This window comes from Acomys minous, assembly GCF_964271855.1.
Source record: "Acomys minous genome assembly, chromosome: 1".
NCBI lineage: Eukaryota > Metazoa > Chordata > Mammalia > Rodentia > Muridae > Acomys > Acomys minous.
The window spans coordinates 36,634,774-36,647,697 of NC_140483.1; the positions used below are offsets into that span (position 1 = coordinate 36,634,774).

General features: G+C 48.3%; 1 protein-coding gene and 1 long non-coding RNA gene across 6 annotated transcripts in view; one reads left to right on the forward strand and one right to left on the reverse strand.

Annotated features, from left to right (window-relative positions):
* The first annotated feature begins 738 nt into the window (after positions 1-738).
* FAM163A (family with sequence similarity 163 member A) overlaps positions 739-12,924 on the forward strand; it is an 85,885-nt gene continuing 73,699 nt past the window's right edge. For all 4 annotated transcript variants that reach the window (XM_084772778.1, XM_084772780.1, XM_084772777.1 and 1 more), the window contains exon 1: positions 739-1,230. The gene's annotated coding sequence lies outside the window, so the exon portion shown is untranslated. The remainder of the gene's footprint in view (positions 1,231-12,924) is intronic.
* Positions 11,937-12,924, reverse strand: part of LOC311592454 — a 33,056-nt gene continuing 32,068 nt past the window's right edge. For both annotated transcript variants that reach the window (XR_014777418.1, XR_014777419.1), the window contains exon 2: positions 11,937-12,798. This is a non-coding gene — a long non-coding RNA (uncharacterized lncRNA). The remainder of the gene's footprint in view (positions 12,799-12,924) is intronic.

Below are 12,924 nucleotides of genomic sequence, written 5' to 3' on the forward strand. Positions count from 1 at the left end.
TGTCTTTCTTATTCCTTGATTGGGTCAGACTGGGAACCTATAATCTCTCAAGGTCAGAATTTTATTTTATTTTTCTCAAATCTGTCATCCTTTCCTTGAAGAAAAATGATGTCGTGGGAAAGCTCCCTTAATTGAGTTTCTCGCTCCTCCAAATCTGTACTCCAAACAGAACTGTCACACAGAACCCTGAGAAAGGAATTCTGGCCTGAGAAGCTTTGGCTAGGCCAGCTTCCCTTCCTCCCCTTCCCTGTTCTCGGGGCAAACCTTCCAAGGACTACTGTATACTCTTCCTGTTTGGGGTACAGTTTCCCTAACTCTCTGTCTTAAAGCACTTGTCGCCAAGTCTGATCATCTGAGTTTAATCCCTGGGAAATACATGGTGTAAGGAAAGAACTGATTCCTGTAAGTTGTCCTCTGAACTTCACACAGGGTCATAGTATGTACACCTGCTGACAGAAATAGATGTAAAAAAAAATTTTTAAAGAGATGTCAGTTAAGAAATCCCTAGCATCACTAACCTCCTTCTTGTCCCTTTCCTGACAGATCTGACATCACAAGCACACACTCTAACTCTTTCCCCTCGGGTGTCGCTAGACTCCCAGGTCTGAGAATAGCAAAAAGGAAAAGAAGCCTTTGAGGTAGCTGTCGAGGCAACCTCTCAGTGGACAGCGACACACTCTGGCGCCTAAATTCTCATGCTAGATTTTTCATACTGGACCCCATCTGCAGCTCGCCAAGCCCTCGCTACTGAGTCATCCCTTGGGAGACCAGACTCCTGGGGTCTGCTTTTCTTGGGCTTAAACGCAGTGGAGCTGGGTGAGAGGTTTTTCTGGACGACCACTCCAACGAACTCCTTACAGGCTGGGGATTCTCCTAGGATTCCCGCCAGCGCCAATCAGGTCTCTCAGCACCTGCCCCCATCCCCCGCCACCTGGAGGAGCTAGGAGGTTCTGGGCTGGGTACTCGGACTGCGCGCTCTGAGCCGGGGCGGGCAGAGCAGCCTCACGTGGGCCGGCCGGGCCACCGGAGCTGGGAGGAAGGCACACAGAGCCCAGGGCAGTGCCTCGAGAGAGCCACAGAGGAACGGAGGAGTCCTGGCCGCCGGATCTACGAGGTAATTACCCACGCAGAAGGAACCAGGCGGCGAGGCAGAGCAGCGGACGGATCGCCGGGCTCGGAGCGTGGATGTGCCGGGCCCCGGAGCGCTGTCGAGGGTGCCCGAATTCCCAGGTAAGCGCACTCCAGAACTGCCTTGCGCAGCGCGCCCCGCCTGGACCTGGCTCCGCGCTCTGCGTCCTCCTAGCTCCCGCAAGAGTAGCTCCCAGAGGCGCGGTTGGGCCACTGCTGGCCTCTGAATCCCCTGACCTCCACCAGTCCCCACCGATCTGCCCCGCACCCTTTTCCCAGGCTCCCGTTTGTTTTCACGGGGCGGGGCTCAGCGGCTGAGCCTCAGCGTTGGCGACCTTCTGGGACCCTTGGAGACCACTCACAGGGCAGGCGACACCGGGTGCTTCCCCGGGATCTCCTAGGCACCGGGAACTAAACAATAGTGGGTGCGGGGCGGGGGGGAGGACGGGGGCGGCTGGAGGGCGCTGCCCTGCTCATCAGCAGCCGTCGGTTGATGCGTCCAGGTTCCCTCAGGCTTGCTAGGGATTTCCCTGAAGTTTTAGGAAAAAAATGAAGGCAGAGGTGCTTTGTGGTTTCAAGGGGCTGTGTGTGGTGGTGGTGGTGGTGGTGGGGGAGGTGCAAAACAACCGAAGGGAGCTGGCGGACAGGCGTCTTTGCCAACGTCTCCAGGTCCAGGGCAGCCTGGCGGTACCTGGCTGTTAAGAGATCTGGCTCCCTGGCAAAGTCCATTGCTTGCTCGCTCGCTCCTGAGTCCCCAGGCCCATCTCTTGCACCTGCATCCCGGACCCCGTGTCAGCCACGAGGAAGCTTCGGCTAGTGGCACCAAGGCTTGACCTAAATAGAGACCAGGCATGGAGGGACAAAGGCTCCTACCGGGTCCTGGTCACCCCTAGCTTTGCTGGCGCATGTTAGTGCTTCAGAAGACTCCTTAGAAGGGTGGCGTCCTCAGAGCCCTGAGACTCAGAGGGCAAAGAATGAAGGCAGGAATGAGATCTAAGAGCCGTAAGCACCTTAGGGCTGCCTTTGGCCGCTTTGATTTTTATTGAGGGAGGGGGCGGGGCGGGCGTTGTTTTTGTCTGTTTTGATTTCTTGGTCTCACCAGGACCTTCCTTTTTTTCTGCATGGAGCTGTGGGGCCCTGGCCCTGGACGGTCGTGCTTTTTAACAAGTTTAATGTGGCCAGCATCCAACATTCTTTGAGCTTTTCCACTCTGGGAGGGCAACAGATCCTCTTCTTAGTACGGGGCCACATTGTTGGCCTAACTGGAGAAGAACAGGAACTGGGGTTCTCCCAAGTAGGCTGGGGGACCGATTCTAGAGAGGCAGCCTTGTACCTGCCAGGGATTGATGTATGCAGTGGGTTCTCTGTGTCCTGCCCGTGTCAGAGCCTGTCCCAGGAGAGACAGTTCCGGACACAAAAAGAGACAGGAAGAGGGACCAGTGATAGGAGACAAGATTTTGTACATTTGCTTTGCTGAAGATTCCCTAGGGTTTGCAGTCTTCGAAGAAAAGGCAGCCCCTTTCTATACTAGGGAGGTTTCTGAAAGCCACAGACAATTTTGATCCTGTCCCCTTCAGACCTGCCAGAGGTGAACCAAAGGAAAGAAAGAACAAAGGCCCACTCTGATAAACAGTTACACTTTCTCAGCCTCAGCACCCAGCTCTCACGCAGGAAAAGACCTAAGCCAGCCGAAAGAGACAAGTCTCGTTGGCATCCAGAGAGAACTCAAGTGTGGTTCTCTAATGTGTGTTAGTCAAATCAGCAGCCAGTCTCCTCTCAGTTCCCCCATGAACAGGCTCACAATTTCCACCATCCCAGGGAATGCAAGGAGATGCTGTCGGCCTGAATGGAAAACTTTGAGTCCTCCGAGGAGACAAATAGAAACCCTGGCTGTGGGCGATGCTGCCAAAACTAGAGATTTACCTTTGGTGACCTCCTCAGAAACAAGATCTCATCACCACGGAGTGTGGTGCTGATGAGAGAACAGTGCTGGCTGGCATGCTGTCAGAGAATTTGCTGTTATCTCTTGCCTCCGCATCTGTTATTGAAAAGGGAGCATTGTCCTTCGTGTACAACATCCTCTGGCAACAGGGAAACCTGGCCTAGGGACAAGCTGGTGGTGTAGCCTTTGCTCAGAGGCCCAAAGTAAGAGTTTAGTGATCTACTTAGGCTGTGGAGGAAGCTAAGCGGCCCAGATGAGGAACTGGGAATGCTCATCCTGCCTAGGGAGGGAGAGCATCCTTTGTGAAAAGTATCCAGGGGGGTTAACTCTGGCCTGGTGGTTACTAACTCTGAGGAAGGCCACTGCCACTTAAGCACCACTATTAAGTATCATCTGTCTGTCAAATGCAAGGCGTTGCAAAATCAATATTACCTCCCTTTTTGACGTGAGGAGTCTGGATTTGGAAAACAAAATAATTTGCGAAGATCATAAAGCTAGTAAGTAGCAGAGCCGCGCCTAGAGCGCAATCTCTCAGATTCTAATACTCCGCCGCCCACCCCCAAACCCCACCCCTGCGCCCCACCCCCACCCCGCGTGCCCCACCCCTACCCCCATCCTGCCGTGATCCCCAGAACCATGCTTCTCTCTGTAAGAACCAACAGCTCCTGGTGCCCCAGATCCAGAAGCATCGTGAGTAAACGCTTGTTTTTTTTTTACAGATGCTGATGAAAGTTCTGGTCTAAAAAAGCCCAGTGCTGGTCACTGGCTTTTATATGCAAAGTACAGTAACCTAGGCCCCGCCCCCTTCAGTCAGCAAACAGTGAAAAGAGTGATTAGGGTGAGGTTCTGGGCAGACAGGCGCTCTCATAAATTACTGGAAGGAAAGCCAAGTGGTACGACCTCTTTGGAGACATTTTGGAAATACCCACCCAGATTAAAACTTCCCGGCCCATCTGTCCCAATGACTCCATTTTTAGGGATTTAACTCGCGGCTTGCTGTACTTGCGCATGGACACAAAGATATGAGTATATGGCAGCATTATTTGAGCTATGGAAGGAGAGCCTATGTATTCATCAGAAGGGAGCATTGTTGGATATTCCGTCCTACTTCCAAACAGTCAAGCACTGTCCTCATCTATAGGAAAAGAATTGGGAAGTTTCCTGTATAACTAACTGGTGGGGATGTTTCCCAAGGAGGAAATAAGATGTATAGACTGTTATACTATGTTATACAAGAGAAGGTTGAACACAGACGCAGAGGCTAACACTATCGACCCCGGGGGCCGATGGGACTGTGAACCCTTTGTTTCTTTTGAACTTTGAACCGTGTTACGTTTCAGAAAATCCTTTTCCTGCCCTGTGCCTGCCATACTCCCTCACGCACTTCTTCAGCTGAAGTGTTGGTGATGCCTTCCACTTCCTTTGTGGTGCTCAAATTCTTTGGACCAAAGCCAACGGACTCAGGGCCATGCAGAATTCCTTTGAAATACGCAGGGTTGTGCTTAGCAAGCGGGAAGAGGAGATGCCTTTGGAGAGGAGGCTGTCCGAGCTGTGTAGACAAAGCATGGTTATCCAGCCGTGAATACACACAGCCATCTTTCTTCTCATGTCTCACTGCTATCGTGGGACAGGGGACTGCACGGCAGTCCTTGGTAAAGGACTAAGAGGAGTGTGGCGACATCGGGAGATATGTAGCTCCGTTTCTGGGGGTCGCATGTGGACCCGAGATGGGGAGGGGTATGTTTGGAAAAGCGGGTGTCCTAGTCAATGCTCTACTCCTGTGAAGAGACACCATGACCAAGGTAACTCTTATTTTAAAAAGAACATTTAACTGGGGCTGGTTTACAGTTTCAGAGCCTTAGTCCATTATCAGCGTGGTGGGAAGCATGGCAGCACCCAGGCAGATGTGGTGCTGGAGAAGGAGCTGAGAGTTCTACATCTGGATCCACAGGCAGCAGGAAGAGAGAACCCTTGGACCTGGTTTTGGCTTCTGAAACCTCAAAGCCTACCCCCCAGTGACACACTTCCTCCAACAAGGCCACGCCTACCCCAACAAGGCCACACCTACCCCAACAAGGCCACGCCTACCCCAACAAGGCCACACCTCTTAACCTTTTAAATATTGCCATTCTTGAAGCATTCAAATACGTAAGCCTATGGGGGCCATTCATATTCAAACCACCACAACAGGTTTGAAAATTATTCTGGGGTGGAGCTGGCCAGGTAGCTTAGTAGTTAAGAGCACATGCTGCTCTTCCAGAGGACCAGAGTTTGGTTCCCATGTGCAGCACCTCACTTGTAACTCTAGCTCCAGGGGATCTGACGCCCTCTTCTGGCCTCCGTGGGCGCTTGCACACACGTGGCATACACTCATGCAGACCCGTTAACGAACAGTTTATAATTAATTAACAAGAAAGTCATTCTGGAGTCTAGGGTTCTATGACCCTCAGAGTATTTGATCAAGGAAGGAGGTTTTTGCTGCATTAAATAGAGTTTCCAGAGGTACCCACTGATTATTTTTCATCAGCGAAGATGCCCAGTTTACTACCATTCCCCTAAGAATTCTTGTCCCATGGCAACCCAGACTGGAAGTAAAGACTGTAGAGAGGATGGGATGCTAGATACAGTCCTCGCCTTTCCATAGGCAGAGCAGCCTACTGGCTGGATAACGGAAAGACTCCGCCAGCCACAAGGTCGACCTTTCCAGGCCGGAGCCACTCTGTGACGCCCTCTGCTCATCCTGCGCCATTTGCCCTTGTTCTCTGCACAGTAACTTGCGATATAAATATGCCAGCATCACCTGGGCACATACAGACCTGCTTGGATTATAACCAGGTGTGGCTGGGAAGTCCCATGCTTTGCTGGCCGGAATCATTGCAATATGTGTGAGTTTGTATATGTCACAGAGCAGGGACAAAGCTATCTGAATTCTTGGTTAGATTCCTATCTCTCTTCTATCACATATATATGATATAGATGATACATATATGATAGGACTGAGACAGCTCGAGATGTCCCCCAGGGAATGGTGATTGTCATTGCTTTGGTCCAGATACTCATGGTATAGAAATGTGTCTGTACTAAGGAGAAAGGTCAGCAGGTTATCTCTCGGGCCTTGGGTCTGAGCTGGGAGTCTGTCTGATGTTTAGAAGAAACAGCTCAAGAGCCCTAAGAGCTTTGCTCTCACGTAGCTCACTGGTGAGAACTCCTTCTGACTTCTGTATCACTTCAGAAAGAAACAGCTTGAGTTTTTCCCCAGGTAAATTCTGACACACACAAGGCAATTGCTTTTTTTTTGATGTCCTGTGGTTGCCTGCAAAGGTGGGAACAAGAAGCTGGCCTGGGCTTTTAGCCAAGGCAGCTGGAATCCAGCCATCAAGGGGAGAGCTGGAAAGCCCACTCAGTTTAAAAAATAGAAAAAGATGCTTACGTAGCACGCTGGTAGTGAATGGTCAGCTCAGCTCGCTGGAATTGGGAAAACACACATTGCTCCAGGCCCTGGGAAATTGGAGCCAAGCAAGGCATGGTCCATAGGCTCTAGATACCCACAAGGCAGTATGGGCAAGTCAGAAATGCTAAGTACAGAAACAGGTGACTTGCTGTCAGGGGCAGAGGCGCTATATGGACCAGAGGCTGAAGAAGTGTCTCTGGTAGATGATTAGGTCCTTTGGATGTGATCCTTGAAGTAGACCTAGGCGATAGAGTGGTTTTGATTGACAAGCCCAAGAGAAAGGGCAGAGCCAAGAGAATAGCTTGGGCAAGACACAGGGTTACAGTATGACGTAAAGAAACATGGATATAGCCTCGTAATTTACGCAGCTTCTGCTGTAGGCCCATTTCTTTTTCTTCTCTTCTTTTTTTTTTCTCTTCTCCACCTCCTCTCCTCTCTTTCCCCCTTTTTCTATCTCTTCTTCCTTCCTTCCTTCTTTCCTTTTTTTGTTTTTCTTTCTTACATCTTTCCATTGGTGCCCAAAGCTTACACACACTAGTAAGTACTCCACTATTGAATCCTATCTGCAGCTTATGGCATTCAAAATTATTTATAGAGTGGAACTATTTATATCCCTACACATCAATCACTAGATATGCATGTATATGTGAGGTGTGTACAATAAAAAGCAATATGTCTTGGTGACGCCTTCTAGATATTAGAAGTGAAATGCCATGGACCTGTAATACTGTCCTAATTTATATAAGGTAAGCTTTACTTGAAAAACAGCAGCAGATGGTACGTTATATAACATATGGCAAAGACCACCATTTCTGTTGTCCCAGGTCGCTGTGCTTCAGTGGGTTCTTCAGTGGGGACACCAAGCACAGGGAAAGGATAACGCCTGCCTCACCATTTTGTTCACTTCTTCATTTACTCACTTTTGCATGTGACACAAGTGGTATTCTAACTGTGGAGGGACAGGCGGGGTGGACACTGCCATGGTCTCTGTACCATCCAGGAGCGCACAGTGCATGACGGAGATCACAGCAAGTGTTAAGTGCCGTAGTGGAATTGGGGACAAAGGACTGCCTGAAAAGATAATGTGTGCTTAGTAAGTACTGGACTCTAAAAATGACCAAACAGCATGATAACCAGTACTGCAAAGAGAACAAATTAGACGACCAAAAATATTCCTTTGGATTTGGCCAGTGGGGCTCAAAATTCTTCCATGTAGTGAAACCCAGGAAAATCATGATTCTTTTTGGAGAGTAACTATGAAATATTCGTACATCACAGTTACTGAAAACCTAATTTGGAACTAAGTAGGAAAACATCTTGTGCTAGATTCTACTGTAGGTACCAACTGTCAAGAAAACGTATAAAACAAAAACATTGAGTTAAAATATTCTATCAGCCCCCTCTTTCCCTATGAATTGGGGGGAAGACTACCCAAATTCTATTTTAATGCAGGAAAGCCTCACACCAGCTGGTAGAACACCAGGATGCCAAGGAAGTATTGGCATTTGGAGATTGTTGATGGTTTCAGCAAGGACAAATTCAGCAAAGTAATGAGGCTAAAAAGCCAGATGGGATTGGACTGAAAAGTGAGCACTGCATTTTCAAAACACCGGCAAGTATTTATCAAATGTCCCAGGATGCACTGGTGAGAAGGAAGGGAAACAGCCAACGTCCCAATTCTCATAAAGCTCAAAGTTGCTCAGGGGAAATAAACTGACCACTAAAGAACCATGAAGAGATGCTGTGATTAAAGCTACAGAATAGCACATGGTGTCATAATGATGTGTCTGGGAGGAGGAGGAGAAAAGCTCAGAAGCTGAAAGAGGACACCCCAGGAAGGTGCAAAGGCCATCCTTAGAGAGAGCATGGCATCTGAGGTACTAAAGGCCGCTGGCTGTAGGGTTTGGAGACTGAGGGAGCATTCTACAAGGTGAGTGAAAGAGGGCGGGAGGAGGAAGAACACAGAGCTTTGGTCACATTACGGATTTTGACGAGTGGCTCTGAAGGACTATGCAGCAGGGCAGCTATAATGATTGACCTTGATGACAACTTCACCGTATTGAGAAGCACCCAGAGATTAACAAAGCCTACTCTAGGCGCTGGGAGGATGGAATTTCCAGAGTCTTAACTCAGGGCAAGAAGAGAATGTGAGCAACACTATATGCTAGATAGAGGGTTGGATGGAAGAAGAGAGAAAGGGAAGAGTAAGCCTGCTAGAGCAGTTCTCTCCCCCTCTCCCTCCCCCTCCCCTTTCTCCCTTTCCTTCTCTGTCTCCCCCTTCCCCCTCCCTCTCTCCTCCTCCCTCTCCCTCTCTCCCTCCCCCTCCCTCTCCCTTTCCCCTTCCCCCTCCCTCTGTCCCTCTCTGTCCCTCTGCCCCTCCCCTTCCCTCTCCCCCTCCCCCTGTCCCCTCCCTGCTTCCCGGCTGCAATGAGGTAAGCCGCTCTGCCATCATAGCTTCCCTGTAGATGGGCTGAGACCTCTGAAACTGTGAGCTCAAATGAACTTTCCTTCCTCTTAAGTTGACTTTCTTGGGTATTTGTCACAGTAGCAAAAAGTCTGTCAAGCAGTGACATGATTAGAATTTCTATTTTTAAAGAGTCATTCTGGGGCTGGGAGATGACTCTATGAGTAAAGCATTTGCTGTGCAAATGGAAGACCCTGCGTTAAGATTCCCCAGAACACATAAAGCTGGATGCAGTGGTGGGTCTGTGATTCTAAGACTCCGCGGCAAGGAGGGATACAGGGACAGGAGAATGCTCAGAGGCTTGCAGGCCAGCGACCCTGGCTTATACACTGGCAAAGAGAACCACACACATGAGAATGCACATACACATATGTGCACACACTGCACACATACCCAACATAACAGCACAAGTCCTAGCCAGAGCCTTTAGGGAAGAAAAAGAAACAAAAGGCATCGAAGTAGGGAAGAAAAGAGTAAAGTGGTCCCTATTTAAAGAAAACTCTCATCATGTCACAAAAATGTTAGAATTAACCAGAGAATTTGTTAAAATACAAGTTATAAAATTGACAATGCATGTTCCCCACTGTGTGTGTGTGAGCACGTGTGTGTGTGTGTGTGTGTGTGTGTGTGTGTGTGTGTGTGTGATATGTGTGCATGTACATGTAGACATGTAGACATGATCTCCTCTGTATGAATGTGTGCAGGCCAGAAGTCACTACAGATGTCTCCTATCGCTCTCCACCTTTTTTAAAAGACAGTCTCTCACTGAACCTCTGGATCTTGATAGTCAGGCAACTAGATGATCCGCAAACCCAGATCCTCCTGCCTCACTAGCCCCAGTGCTGGAGTTATGGACCGGAACCTCTGTGGCTCGCCTTTACATGTGTTCTGGGAATCTGAACTCTGGGTCTTTATGGTTATGCAACAGGTGCTTTTCCTCATCTCCCCAGCCCCAGGTACATTTCTATATATCAACCATCTAGTCATCTGATTAGGACAACAGTCACACACACACACACACACACACACACACAGAGAGAGAGAGAGAGAGAGAGAGAGAGAGAGAGAGAGAGAGAGAGAACTCAAGAGAAAGTAAAATTAACAAAGGAAGAGGGAAAACTTCCACACTAAAAACTACAAAACATTGATCAAAGGAGGCACAATCAAATACAAGGCTATCCCTTATTCACAGATTGGAAGGCTTAATGTTGCTAAAACACAATTAGACTTTGCTGATTTTTTTTTTTATTGGTGTCTTTGGTGAATTCATTGATCAGTTCTAATACTTTTTTTTTTTAGGGCTTTGTGTGTTGTCATGTCATCTATAAATAGGAACAGTTTTATTCCTTTCTTGCCCTGTTAAAATCCCAGTGGCATTTTTATAGGAACACAGAATAGGGAGCCAGGCAGTGGTGACCCATGCTTTTAATCCCAGCACTCGGGAGGCAGTGACAAATCTCTATGAGTTTGAGGCTAGCCTGATCTACAGAGCTAGTTCCAGAACAGCCACGGCTTTACAAGAACCCTGTCTTGGAAAAGAAAGAAAGAGAAGGAGGGAGGGAGGAAGACAAAACAGGGACGGATGAGAGTGCGCAGCAGGGGGAGGCACGCACCACTGGGCCTGGCGGTCCGAGTTTGATCCCTGGGATCCATATGGTGGAAGGGTTGGTCTTCTAACTTCAGCACACGTGCCGTGTGATGCATATCCCCCAACCCAGACACAGAACAAGTAAATACATGATCGCTAAATGTAATTTTAAAATACGCACATATAATCTTAAAACCCATGTAGAACCATAAAGCTCCTCAAATATACAAAATGGTCTTGAGCAGCCCAAAGCCAGAGACGCTGCAACCCTGCTGTCAAAATCTGTTACAAATCTACACTAATTAAATAGATTAGAGTGAAAATAGATAGACATTTAGACCATCCGAGCAGAATTTAAAAGTTCCTAAATACACCCACTTTTGTTTGTTTGATTAATCTTCACCAAAACCGCCAAAACTATGCAGCGGGCAAAGGGCAGCCTCTTCAGTGCACATGGAAGAGAAAACTAAACCTGTGCCCATCACCACACACACAAAAACCCACCTCAGAGTGCACTGCAGACTTACACCTGAGGGTGGGCCTCAAGTGTAGCGTTCTTGTCATTGTGGTTTTTAAAGCCAGCGGGAAGCATCTTATTTAACAGTAAGGTTATAAGTGAAAGGGTCATTTGTAGTGAGAGATTACTGAAAGATGGATGCATAGCTGCCCTCTGGAGGAAAGGGACGTCTCTCCCTGTGTTGGCAGAAGACTTGGGCAAAGAGCATCCTTCATCCCAGGGTACCAAGGAGGAGGAGCAGATGAAGTCAGTCTGCCGAAGAGAAGAAAGCCAAAGGCGAGGCAAGATAGAGGAAAGGTTTAGGACTGGTGTAGGGAGGATTCGGCAAAGAGACAAAGAGTGAGCTAGACAGCGCCAATGTATTGCACGTGTTAGCTGTGTGACATTGGGCTGCTTTCCTAATCTGTAAAACAAAACTGATAACCATGAACTCTCACCCCCAAATAGAACTGTGGCTGACACAGAGTAAGTGACCAACTAAGGTACGATGTCACCGTTCACTTCCATCCTCACTGTCAGTAGCTAGCACTTATTTAGTTTTAATTTCAAATATTCACTAATTCTCCCAGGCACTTAGTACCCTAGGAGTGGTCAGACACCACTGAACCACCCAGCTCTTTTCTCTCTCAGCACTTGGAGGCCTTTCTGCTGCTTCCTGCTGAGGGATTGTATGTGCTGTTTAGCGGGGGCCAATTCTATTAGGAGACTTAATCATATGGGCACGGAGCCAGGGTAAGAAAAGATTCAATTAATTCCAGTGTCCAATCTCTTTGGACCTCACATGAATAGAGGACAAGCCACATCTGGAACCCGTTCCTTTATTCCTTTCATAATGTTTATTGAAGCAACTCTAAGCCAGGCCTGCAAATGGGGCTGAGACGCAGCAATGAATAGAAACAGTTCTGCCTTCGTGTTATGAATCTGATAAGGTAAATGTTGCAATGGCTGCCTCACAAAGTTCTGGGGCACCCAGGAGAAAGAGCCCCTAGCTACACCTGGGCTAGACAGAGAAGACTTTTGGGGCAGGGTTGGGGAAATTGGTGTTTGAGCTGGAACCTAAGATATCGTCTTAGATAGGCAAAAAAAAAAAAAAAAAAAAAAAAAAAAAGCCTTTCTGGTCAGAGAGAGGTTCTGGGAGTAGATGATGTGGCCAGGAACTGTATATAACCCAGTCATGTCAAAATGTGAAATGTCCATTTATAGAGATATGAGAGTAGACGGCAGCATAGTGTGCTGTCTGCTTGGCTGAGGACTGTGGCTTGATCCCATAGGAGATATGGGGCCAATGTACATTTCTGAGCTGGGCACAACACTCTCTGACTTATATGTTAGAAAGCTCTGTCTTGCAAACAGCGGAGGAGCAGTTTGGGTATAGGAGTTGTGTAGGGTGGGGTAGGGGTGGGGATACGGCCACAGTCACTATGATGAGGGGCAGAACGATTGTCAGGAGACTGGAAGTCTAAGTGTGGGTTGACAGCTCCAGTGAAATGAATCCTGGTTATGACCACAGTGGTGGGTGAGCGAAACGCAAGGCGTAGCCAGTGGCATCAAGGTGTGGAGGAAACGATTCTCTCTGTGTTGAAGTTTTCCTGGATCTTCATCCAGATGAAGATGCTGAAATTCTTCCTGAGGAAAAGTCAGTGATAGGGTAGGGTGTACAGCAAACAGCACGGGCTTCAAGACAGTGGAAACAGAACCCTCTTGAATTCTGAAAAACAGAAGAGATTCGTGCAGGATTTAAATTGTTGCCTCTTTCTTTTCAAGATGAAACAATCATTGCAAAATAGTTAGGCCACAGGCCCAAGATGCCAGGACCCTGAGCAACTGCTTCTGA